The sequence below is a fragment of the Leguminivora glycinivorella genome, chromosome 17, assembly GCF_023078275.1.
Source record: "Leguminivora glycinivorella isolate SPB_JAAS2020 chromosome 17, LegGlyc_1.1, whole genome shotgun sequence".
NCBI lineage: Eukaryota > Metazoa > Arthropoda > Insecta > Lepidoptera > Tortricidae > Leguminivora > Leguminivora glycinivorella.
The window spans coordinates 16,399,091-16,412,428 of NC_062987.1; the positions used below are offsets into that span (position 1 = coordinate 16,399,091).

The 13,338-nt window shown below is 36.5% G+C and overlaps 1 long non-coding RNA gene across 1 annotated transcript; it reads left to right on the top strand.

Moving 5' to 3' along the window:
- The first annotated feature begins 9,158 nt into the window (after window positions 1-9,158).
- On the top strand, window positions 9,159-10,113 carry LOC125235483. The gene is made up of 2 exons (XR_007178093.1): window positions 9,159-9,278; window positions 9,943-10,113. It is a non-coding gene; the product is annotated as an uncharacterized LOC125235483 (long non-coding RNA).
- The last annotated feature ends 3,225 nt before the right edge of the window (window positions 10,114-13,338 follow it).

The following is a 13,338-nucleotide window of genomic DNA, read 5'->3' on the forward strand; positions in this document are numbered from 1 at the left end:
ATGCAATAAAAACTATTTATAATATTTACACAGTCACAAAAAGCTAAGCAAACAATATGAAAAATAGGTACCTACTTCAGAATATGTCAAAGTTATTGTTATTATTATGTCAAATCGTAAATGTGCAATAATTACTTAAATATTTATTTATAATTGTCCATTTAAATAAAAAGTAAGGTTTAAATAAGTACCTACTTAATTTGTAATGTTGTTCTATACCGTATTTTAAATTAACTAACCTTAGTAACTTTTGTATGATATTGATATTGTATATAGGAGTATTTAAACATTAAAGAACACGTGATGTTTTTTTTAAGTTAATAGTTACACCTCAGCTGGTTACAAAATGAATATGTTTCTGCACTGGTATTAAAAATAAATGATCAGATTAAGAATGATTCTACTAGTTCGATTTTTCAATTTATTTATTCTTAATTTGTTTATAAAGAAGATTTATATGCCAAATTCACTGCAATTTCTCAGTAAAGAGGCTTAATACGTATTAAAAGCAGAAGTTCTAAACACAAAATCTAACTAAACTTACAAGACATGTTTGAGCAAGACACGAATAATCAATTATCATGTTTCACTGAACTACCACCCAATACCCGGGCCAAATCCACACATATAGATATTATATGTCATACCTATAGATATCATAATCAAAACCGATCGAGCCCGACCCCTATTTGCGTTGTAACCTTAATAGATCCGACCAATTCTCGATTTAACTCGACGCGAAATGGAATAAAAAGCATGCCTCTGGATACTCGGATAAATTAATTGAAGGGGGATCCCTTGTTTTTGACTGAGCAAATAGAATTAAAACATTCCCCATAGGTACGATAACAAACGCGCTATTGACCAAAGCAAATAAAATATGATCCGAATTTCATTTCATTTCGGTTAAGTGCAGTAGGGTTGTGTACTAAATGACCGACGCTGCCGCACAAAAACTTTACGCATCGTTTCCGTTGTGATGTATGTTAGTATAGGTACTTACTTTGTTTTACACGAGATAATATAGATTATTGAAACTAAAACTAACCGTACAACTTAATATTAACTTTAATTTAAAATAACAAGGATATTGTCTTCAGTTACCGCGATAGTTCCTCATGAAATAAAACTATGGAAACGGATTAAATCGCGTATAATGACTTTACAATTCATCCCGACGTTTCGAACACTTTACAGCATTCGTTGTATACGGGTGACTGAGGAAAAATTACAATGTGCAAAAGCTACCCACATACAAGAAATATTAACGAACCATGACCACAAATAATATAGATTTTTAAGGCAGGTTCACACACTATTAATAAAGCTAGTTAGTTATACAATATTCAAAAAATTTACTATTACTATGTTAAAAAACAATTAATCAATTAATCTTCACAAAATTGACAAAAAACAAACTGCAAATGTCCAACACCATACAACACAAATTGCTGCTGTGAGTGCGGCCTGTCATATATGTGGGGCAGACAAAACGAAGTATTTCCACACGGGTGAAGGAACACATAGCAGATGTCAAGCACCGTCGGCAAAGGTCTGCAGTCTCTGAACATGTCATGGATAAAGTCAATCATGCTATAAAGTTTGTCAAGCCTCTGGTTCTTGCTAAGGAGAAGCGGTATATACCCAGAATGTTGCGCGAGGCCATTGAATCAAGAAATATCCAAACTGCCGGAAATAAAATTGGATACAGTTTTATTAGGCAGGCGTCCGGTTTTTAACCGACTTCAAAAAAGGAGGAGGTTCTCAATTCGACTGAATTTTTTTTTTTATTTTTTTTTTGTATGTATGTTACTCGATATCTCCGAGAATCGTGGACCGATTTTCAAATTTTTTTTTTTTGATCGAACGGGTATAACCCCGAGATGGTCCCATTGGCACCAAGTCGGGGTCTGATGATGGGATCTTGGAGAAATCGAGGGAACTCTTCAAATGTTATAGGCACATGTAATGTTTTTAGTGTATTTTTCAAAGGTACACCAGTATTTACGCCTGATGGTAATAATTTTATGTGGCTGAGCTGATGATGGAAGGTCAACTCCTCAATGGTTAGGAGTTAAAGGATAATTCTTTCACTACTGTACATATATTCGGACTGATACATATAATATCACTAGGAACCACTAAAAATCAACAAATAAATTAACTTTTTAACAAAAAATAATACCGCCTTCAAAAAAAGCGTGTTACAAAACACGGAGAAACTAAAAAGCCAAAAATAATAAACCTTCGAATTCAGATTTCTTATCGGATTACAATAATCTAAACATCCAAATTATAAACAAATCAATTATTTTTGGAGTCGGGGCCAGCCTGCGTATGGTTGGGTGGGGCAAACAGGTAATAGCAAGGCGACGAACAGGTCTGGTACCGACTACAAAAATAATTGATTTGTTTATAATTTGGATGTTTAGATTATTGTAATCCGATAAGAAATCTGAATTCGAAGGTTTATTATTTTTGGCTTTTTAGTTTCTCCGTGTTTTGTAACACGCTTTTTTTGAAGGCGGTTTTATTTTTTGTTAAAAAGTTAATTTATCCCAGTTAGCTATGCCCAGTATTTAGTCCATCACTTTCATCCAATAGCCCAGTTCATTTTTGATTCCATTAACTCTCAAATAGTCCTTACACCCTAGCGGGTGCTGCCTCTACGTGTGTCCCATGATACGGGCAAGGGAAACATCCGCTCGGTGACTTACATTTCATTAAAGTGTCAAAAGGGCCTCTATGCGTTGGATTCGGCCCCGCGCACGCCTCCCAAAGGTCCGGAATACCATTGTTCCGTGATGGGAAAGACATACATAATAGGTATTAAGCCTTATAATACCAGAGCAATTTATTGGTGCAATATTATTTTTAAACTTTAATGAATAATTAAAAGGCAAAAACATTTTAATCCTATTAGTTTCCAAACGTTGGCTTTAAAGCCCTTGAATGTCAATAGGCTAGGCTAAATACCTTTTTTAGGGCAGTAATTTGACCCAAACTAAAGTTTTACTACATTTATCAACCCTAGCGACCCTAGCTAATCCGGGCTCGGTCTAGACCAAGACCTAAATAAATAAGCACTCTATCAAGTGGAAACCTCAAAACGTTTACTTAGTTCAACATCAAAGCGTTTGAGATTGTAACATTTTTATTGGCGACTGCGTGAAACGAGCTTACGAAAAACATTTTTGATATAAGTAAGTAATAAATTATAAAGTAGTTACCTACGTAAAAAAGTATATTTTCTACTTTATTACTTCGTTTCTTGATCAATATTTTATTTGCTACGTATTTGAAGTACACAACTACACAGGGACATGAGTAGAGTTGATTCGTGTATCGCAAAAATATACTTATTATACTCTGTCAAACAAGTTTGTCAGTAAATAAGAACGAAGAAAACGATAGGTATCCTTTTCTCTAGCACGTTAAAGAAAAGGATGCATATAGTTTTCTTTGTTCTTATTTACTGACAGACTTGTTTGACAGAGTATATTTAATTAAGAAACTTTTTTTAAGATCCTAGTTATAAAGATAATTCGAAAACAGGCTGATAATCATAAAATAGCATCAGGGTGCATTGGGATAATTTCGAAAGTCGTATAATTTCGAAAGTCACATAAAAAATGATTTTTATGTGACTTTCGAAATTATACGACTTTCGAAATTATTCCAATGCACCCTGATGCTATTTTATGACTGCCGGCAGCCTGTTTTCGAATTATCTTTATAACTAGGATCTTAAAAAAAGTTTCTTAATTAAATATACTCTGTCAAACAAGTCTGTCAGTAAATAAGAACAAAGAAAACTATATGCATCCTTTTCTTTAACGTGCTAGAGAAAAGGATACCTATCGTTTTCTTCGTTCTTATTTACTGACAAACTTGTTTGACAGAGTATAATAAGTATATTTTTGCGATACACGAATCAACTCTACTCATGTCCCTGTGTAGTTGTGTACTTCAAATACGTAGCAAATAAAATATTGATCAAGAAACGAAGTAATAAAGTAGAAATCAATTATCTCAAGTCTCTATCTAAGTCAATTATCTCTATCATATCAAGATTCCCCTTTCGGAATTACCCGATCATTTCTGTGATTCGAAATTACCCCAATGCACATATCGGAATATAGTTACATATCTGTCGCTCGAGTTGAAGCAAATATTGCTTGGCAAAGTTGTTCACAACTATGTAATGATTTTTCAATTTAGTTTCCCGTTCGATGTTATCAGTAAGTATTTGTTTAAATAATTTCAAAACCCGGTAACTTTGCCCGTTTTCAAAAATTGTTTACATTCTATCATTTCATTCATAGTTAGGTATGTGTATATCTAATAGCTGGAAGAAGAACGAAATAATGAGAAATAAAAAGAAATTCAAACAAATACACGTTTCTGAAGACTATCCCAAAGAAATCCTTGACAAGAGGAAAGAGTTACAACAAAAATTGGAAGAAGAAAGAAACAAAGGCAATTATGCATTCATCAATTATGACAAAATTGTCATCAAAGAAGGGAGAACGGGCAATGAGAAGAGGAAAAGAGATATGTCAACGTCACCCGAAGGTATACAACAGCCAAACAAACAACACACAGCAACAAAAACCAACAGACTAAATGCATTTGATATAATGAGGAATGCAAGCAATTCCGCTGCCCTTCCAACTTCCAACCCTCTAGCAGAAAAGAAGAATGCTACCAAACCCACCACCCAAACAATTTCTGAGCCTTCACTAGAACAGACAGCATAGGATTTAGTCATCAGCCACCGGAACCTAATAATAATAAACAAGACTGAACAAAAGAACAGAACTCAAACATTCCCCAAGACGACTGGTCCTCGTGGGGAATTAGACCACTACCCTCCATTTAAAACTAAAACAACAACAAATGACGGCATGGAACCACTCAAAATTTGCACATTTAATGTCAGGTCACTCGCATCCAAAGAACGATATTTAGAACTGATATATGCCCTCAAAGAAATTAACTGCGATATACTAGGACTCTCAGAAGTCAGAAGAGTAGGACACACTATCGAAGAATGCCATGACTATATCTTTTGTTACATCGGGCAAACCAAAGGATTACATGGTGTTGGATTCCTAATACAAAAACAACACAAAGACAAAATCATAAGTTTTACTGGAATATCAGAAAGAGTAGCTGTGTTACAACTAGTATTTGACAAGCAATCAATATCTTTAATTCAAGTGTACGCTCCCACAGAAAGCACCCATGAAGATCAAATAGAACAATTTTATAATGATATGGAAACGGCACATAGCATAGCTACGGGTAAAATATTAGTCATGGGTGACTTCAATGCCAAAATTGGTTGTCCAAAATCAGAAGACTATCCAGTTATGGGAAAATATGGTTATGGGAAACGAAACAAACGAGGTGAACGTCTAATATCCTATGCCTACCAATACAAGCTGTCAATAATGAATACTTTTTTTAAGAAAAAAGAAAAGCGAAAATGGACATGGATATCTCCAGACCAAGAAACGAGAAACGAAATAGACTTCATATTGACCAGTAACCCCAGATCGATTACAAATGTTGAAACAATAAACAAGTTTAAATTCCCATCAGACCATAGACTATTACGAGCTACACTACTTGTAAAACAATCGAAGAAGAAGAGAATAAATTATACCACATCTTTAAATTTTCCAAAGACGGACAACGAAATCAAAGCCTACAATGAGAATCTCCGATCACAACTAGAAATTTGTCAATTGGAAGAAGAAAATAATATACAAGAATACTACAATTTCCTAGAAAAAACCTTGATAAAATGTCTCACAGCAAAAAAGTCTAATGAAGAAACAAGGCAACACAAAATATTCAGCGAGGAAACAATAAAACTTATAGAAAAAAGAACAGATTTAATGCACACAAAAAATAAGAATAAAAACATGAAAAACGAATTAAGTAGAATTTTTAAAGAAACCAAGAAGTCAATCAAGAAAGATTATGAAAAGCATAGGTACGAAGTTATCACAAGAAATCTCAATAAGTATAGAAGTACAAAACGAGCATTTAAAGAATTAGACCATAACAAAACATGGATACAAAAACTTCATTCAGAATATGGAGAAACAAAGTCAAGACGAGATGTTATGGATCACGCTACAAACTTCTATAGAAAATTATACAGTAAAAGAAACACAAATACGCAGACGCAGACACCTATCAGCTATGAAAAAAGTACAGTAAAACCAATGGAAGACACTGAAGTATTCGCTCACATAAAAAGACTAAAACCCGAGAAAAGTCCTGGTCCAGACGGTATCTGCAACGAAATCATAAAAATAGGTGCACCTGCTATAATACACCACTTAACAAAGCTGTTTAACATGATCTTAGAGAAAGAAACCGTACCGAAACAGTGGTGCATTTCAGACATTGTATTATTGTTTAAAAAGGGAGATCCTCTCGACATCGGAAATTACAGACCTATTAGTCTCCTACCGAGCATGTACAAATTATTTTCGTCCATTTTGCTGAAAAGGTTAACACCGGCCATTGATAATTTGCAACCAATTGAGCAAGCAGGCTTCCGGTCTGGCTTTAGCACAACAGACCACATACACACCATGGAACAGATAATTGAAAAGCACTACGAATTCAACAAATCTCTGTATGTGGCCTTTATTGATTACTGTAAAGCCTTTGACAGTATTAGTCACGACGCAATCTGGCATGCATTACAAAGGACAAATGTAGATCAAAAATACATCAACATTCTAAAATACATATATGGAAATTGCACAAGCAGGGTGAAATTAGAAACAAGAGGCGATGAAATAAGTATAGAACGTGGAGTCAGGCAAGGTGACCCCCTCTCGCCCAAGTTATTTATAGCTGTACTAGAAGAGGTATTCCACAATCTACATTGGTCGAATAAAGGAGTTAATATCAATGGAAGGTACTTAAATCATCTCAGGTTTGCGGATGATATAGCCATTCTAGCGGAAACCCCAAAGGACCTTGAAGAAATGTTAACCACACTTGATAACGAAAGTACTAAAGTTGGGTTAGAAATGAACGCGGAAAAAACAAATATAATGACCAACAGCAGCAAAAGAGAAATAATAATAAACGGCAAAAATATAGAATACGTATCAGAATACAAATATTTAGGCAAGAAGCTTTCCTTTAAAAAATCAGCAAACGAAGAAGAAGTCAGCAGGAGAATAAACGTTACTTGGAACAGATACTGGTCTCTAAAGGAAATTCTAAAAGGAAAATACAACTTGCACTCGAAGAAAACCGTCTTTGATACGTGCCTTCTACCTTGTCTACTGTACGGGTGCCAGACTTGGGTATATACAGATAAAGTCAAACAAAAAATCAAATGCACTCAGCGAGCAATGGAAAGAAGCATGCTTCATATTAGAAAAATAGAAAAAGTAAAAAGCCAAGACATAAGAAATAGGACGAAGATCACTGATGCACTTAAACATGCACTCAAACTTAAATGGAAATGGGCTGGACACATCTCACGATACACAGACAAAAGATGGACCAAAACAACCACACAATGGAAGGGCCCAACAGGAAAAAGAAAATCTGGAAAACCAAAACGACGGTGGGCTGATGACATTACAGATGTAGCAGGAAACAACTGGATGAATATAGGCAGAGACAGAGAAATATGGCATAACATGGAGGAGGCCTTTACCCAATAAGGGGTCCATACTTCAATGAATCATAAATCATAATGTTAAACTAACCATACTAACAATCACTAGATATAAACTGTACTTTACAACTGTACTAACATCTGTCAAAGGAGTTAACAACAGCGTTTCAAACGTGCAGTGCGCGTATGAACTAACTTTGTTTAGTTACATTTTAGTGTTTTTCATAGTTCAGTGAACTTTATGGACTACCACTTCGTGTTCAGCGCAAGTTGCGTTAACATTGGTCTCAGTGTAAGACTATCTATATAGACAATTTTGTGTTACAAGTCATTCTGGCTTCCATATGCGCCATATTGAATGAATATTGGTACCAAGTGTATTGGGACTATTGGGTGCTCGTTGAGAACTCTTATCTTAAGTGCTTAAATTTAATTCACTTCCGTATATACGTTTCCGGTGGAAATGAACCAATGGTGATTGACTTCATGCAACTTCACGATATTGCGTTTCGGTTATGCAAAATTATTTGCTAGCAAGTGTGGTGCACGAAAATTAACCGGAGCAGTTAAGGTTCATTCCGGTGCGCATAATTTGCAAGAACGAAACGCAGGTGCCAGCGGCCGGTCTGCGGCCAACTTCGTGTGGAAAGCGCGTGCGCTCATTGGCTCTGCGCAACGCAGCTCATCCCGCTCCGTTCCAATAGCAGCCGGGCGGGGATTGTTCCTGAGCTCATTCACTTCACTTCCGCATCGTTCATTCGGCGACGCCATAGAAGTTATTATAAATAAACTCTTGTGTTTCTCTTTAGCTTTGCATCTTCGCCATTTTGTTTGCACAGTGTTTCGAGCTTTTACTAACAATTTTTAGGTGTTTAACGTGTGTTTAACCATAGCAATAATAGTGGAAATTGACGGCACGTTCAGCGATCACTAAATTAGTGATAATTGTGTCAGATTGTATAGTTTAAACTGCCAGCTTCAATCTTCTGGCTGGGCTTCGCGATTGGTTTTCTGTGCTTGAAGCCTGAACAGCACTTTATATTATTGTGTGCAATTTGTAATTTTTTGAGGAAGTCGTGTTGTGTGTCACAATATGGCCGACGACGATCTCAAAAGGTTAAGAGCGGCCAGGGGACAATCAAAGGCGGCCATTACAAGGATGATGGCCTTTAAGGCGACAGCGGAGGCTGCTTCTAGCAGCGATGCGGACCCTCTGCTATACCAGCAGAAGAATGATAGGCTTGAAAAGACTTTTCAAGAATATAAGGAACTCAACCTTGAAATTTCATTGTTGGACCCTGCGGATTCCGAACGTGTTGAGGACTTCGAGGAAAAATATTATGATCTGCTCAAATCGTTCTATGCGGGTGTAGTAAACAAGGCATTGGACGCCTCTACGTCGAGCGTCTCACCGCAACCATCCTTTTCGTCTCCTGGGGGCTGTAATGCCTCGCCATTTAGGCTGCCTCCAATAAATCTAAAAGTGTTCGCGGGTGAGAGCAACGGGCTGCTGCCTTGGAGTCCCTGGGAGAGCGGACGCCTTCAGGGCGCCGGTCTAGTTTAGTTGCAAGTAGTGTTAAAGTGGCCAAGCCGCTTAAGTCGGGTATAAACAAATGTAAGTACTGCAATTCTACTGTCCATAAGCTTCATCAGTGCTCGACTTTTAAGATATTGGAACCTCATAAGAGGAAAGACTTTGTAGTCTCTAACAACTTATGCAATATTTGCTTAAGTGAACATATTAGTCAAAGGCAAGCACAACACTCTATTGCATGAGGAAGTTACTCCTCAACAGTGTGCGGCAGTGTCCCACACTATTGAACCAGCTGATAACCTCATTTCTGCCTATATTAGTTTATTGTTAAGTAGGAAAGGCAATGATCTTTTACCTACCATTAAGGCTAAGGTATATGATAAATATGGACAACCTATGATTGTTCGTTGTCTTCTAGACACATGTAGTCAGATTACCTTTTTGCGCTCTGATGTAGCAGAGCGGTTAGGATGTCAATTGTACCCTGATGAGTCAGTACTCTCAGGTGTGTGTGATGCACCCAGCTTTAAAGCTATGCAGACCTCCTTGCGGGTTTATTCCATGGTAACAGATTATAGTGTCACTGTAACATGCAATGTTGTTAATAATATTACGGCTAATATGCCACAGTTTTCTCTCCGGAATGAAGTAATAAACATACCGGCCGATGTGCAATTAGCTGATGACAGTTTTGACATTTCATCAAGGATCGATATTACTATTGGCTTCTCATGTGTTCTTCCAGGCGCTTTTGCCGGAGCAGCTGCCAGCCCTGCCTAGCAAGCTGATCCTGCAGAATACACGCTTTGGGTTTATCGTTGCTGGATTGGCTGGTGCTTCCGACACAGCCCCGGTATCCAACTTAGTATCAAATTATTGCTGTCAACAGCTAACACACAACAGTGACATAGGTAAATTAGATAATATTGTATCTCAATTTTGGTCTACTGAAAAGGTCCCAGAGACATTCACAGAGGCCAGCTCTGAACAAGAGTTAGCTGAAAAAATATTTCAAGACACTGTAGTCTTAAATGATAATAAATTTGAAGTGGCGTTGCCCCTTAAGCAAGATGTTAAAGACTTGTACTTAGGCAATTCACTGTCATGTGCTCTGAAACGATTTTTGAATTTAGAGTTGCGATTTAAAAAAGATGATGAGTTGTATTTAAAATATAAAGCTTTCATAGATGAGTATGTGCGATTAGGTCACGCAAAATATATTGACCTTTCACAGTATAACTTGGATAGTCAAGCAGTTTACTTCCTAGCTCATCACCCTGTTTTTAACCCCTCCAGCAAAACTTCTGCTCTGAGGGTTGTTTTTCATGGGTCGTTGGGTTGCCCACTTTGGATAAAATCTCACTCAATGATGTTTTATTAAACGGCGCCGTTGTGCAAAATGATCTATTTAGTATTATAGTATTGTTTCGACTATATAAATTAATTTTGAATTGTGATATACAAAAAATGTTCAGAGCTATCTCGTTAACTTCAGAGCACAGGCCTTTACAAAATATTTTGTGGCGTAAAGATAAGAATTCAGACATACAATGCCTTCAGCTACAAACTGTAAGTTATGGTTTAAAAAGCTCATCGTTTCTGGCCACTAGGTGCCTATTAGAGTTAGTAAATAGGTATAAAGATGCTTATCCCCTGGCCGCAGAAGCCTTGTTATATAACACATATGTTGACGATGTCAACCTGGTAGCCAATGATATGAACCAAATTTTGGCAGCCAAGACACAATTGATAGCCTTACTAAAGTTAGGTGGCTTTGAACTGCACAAGTGGTGCTCAAATGTTGATGGTTTATTGGATGATATCCCAATTAGCTTACGAACTAAGGCAGTAGTAGACTTTTCCAATGAAAAGGACCCAATTGTGAAAACTTTAGGCATTCAATGTGACTTGGCTTCTGACACTATTATAATGGTTGCCCCTAGACATGATGTTTGTGACAATTACACAAAAAGAGGTTTATTATCATTTGTCAGCAGACTTTTTGACCCTTTAGGCTTGGTCGGGCCGGCCATAGTTAATGCAAAGCTGCTCTTACAGCAGACATGGTTGGAAAAATTAGATTGGAACTCTCCGTTGCCTGACCACCTCAATGATGGTATGAAAAGGTTTGTGGCAAGTCTGAATAAAATGAAGAGTATCATAATTAAAAGAAATTTAGGACACCTAAAGGGTCTGTCATACGTACGAGCATATATAAAGTTTGTGTTCTGCCAATAGATATTTAATTAAGTTTAATTACATAGTCCTTTAATTAAAAGAAAACCTTTGCGGTTGGGAATATGTACGAGACGGTACATAATAATTATATGTAATGACATCTGTCAAAGCGTTCAGTACAGAACTTACCGCATACCTAGCACAGCGTACTAGCGGTTGAACTTAATAGATTAAGCTTATAAAAGTTGTAGTAGTTAGAAAGGTGGAAATACAGTTCTTCATTCAATAATAATTTTATGTTTTATTCAGTGCCTAACAACACGTTTGATATGAAATAATGTGAAATATGGAATAAATGGCTTTATTATTATTATTATGTTTGTTCTTTACATATCTCGGGACCATGGGGTCCCGGACTTTTGTAAGGCATACGTGGGGCCGAAGCCAACAGCGCACAAGCCCCGGTTTTGGCTACTTTATTCCGTAACATATTTACTTACCTATCAATTTAATTACTTTAAAAAAAGTTTGAGCTCACTATTCGCCGACATTCTAGTTCCAGTTTTTTTTTTTTTTTTGTAAAACCTTTAGTCATAAGTTTTTTTTTTTTTTTTTTTTTTAATAAAAATCGAGTGTAAACAACGCTTGATTTTTATTAAAAAAAATCTATCTCGAAAAAGAGAATTACTTAAAAGGTTAGGGCCACTTGCACCAACGAAAATGGAGGGTTAACCCACCATTTTATATGGAATTTGACAGTTGACAGCCCACTAACCCTGAGTTAAGTGGTTGGTGCAAGTGGGCAATAAATTATCAAAGTTGAAAGGGTGGTTAGAAAAATACTGACAATGTCACCTTATTATACTTATTTTCACGATCCTGCATAATCCTACTCAGCCCCATTATAATCCAACGCACGACCTGCAAATCCCAAAATGAATCTCAAATCGGCATCTAAATTTCACGCATGATCGCGGGCCCATATTGCTTTATTTAGATTTTCGCAACATTTTCACCTTAACGATATAGGTCGGGCAGTGGGCTGTGAGTAATCTGTCGGGACGTTGGGGTGCAAAAATCCACCCTAGTCAGTGTCATGGAGACCGGGAGAGGATGGGACAGCCGGCCTAGCCGAATGACGATCGTTGATGCTAGACGCCGATAGAAACACAGCTCTCTGTCGCACCAATGAGCAATTACCGAAAAGTTTGTACATTTGTCTTTTACGTTTGTCCTCTGTAGTATAAGGCCTGTAATTAATTGTGAGATGGTTAAATATTTACTCTTATTAACTTAACCGAAACAATATTTTGTTCTATAATTTATAGAATTTTTTTTTAGATATTTAGTAAGTCATTTTATGAAATAACCCATGTCTTATTTTGAATTCGCTTACTTCATCATCGATGTTCCAGAACGTGATGGAATAATTGGTTCAGATTTTTTTGTTTATTGGGCATTTTCAGAATTTGGGACATCCCAATTAGCGTAAGATGTTAACAAAAATTAACTCGCTGTCAGTTTTGTGACGACAATTAAGCATGAAATCTGTCTAAAAAATTACTTTCATGCGATAATCTACATTCAGAATGTAGATTATCGCTTAAAGTTTATGTAAATAACACAAAAACAATATTTTTATAGTAATTTCATGCTTAAATATCGTCACGCAACTGAGAGTGAGTAAATTTTTGTTAACAACTTAAGCTCATTGGGGGGTCCCAAATTCTGAAAATGCTCTAATAAGAACGAATCACCTAACTAATTAGGTAATTATTTTGTGGGTTTGTTGTCCCGTAATACTATCCTTTTTTGATTCTGGTTTTTGTTACCGTATTTTCGTGCATAAAAAAAAATTATACGGAAGAGCGATAGAGATAGCTACTAGCTACATTAACGATACTGTCGTGAGCATTTGTGCATTTGGCTACGTACGCTGTTTGGAAATGTTGAGAACTGGCTG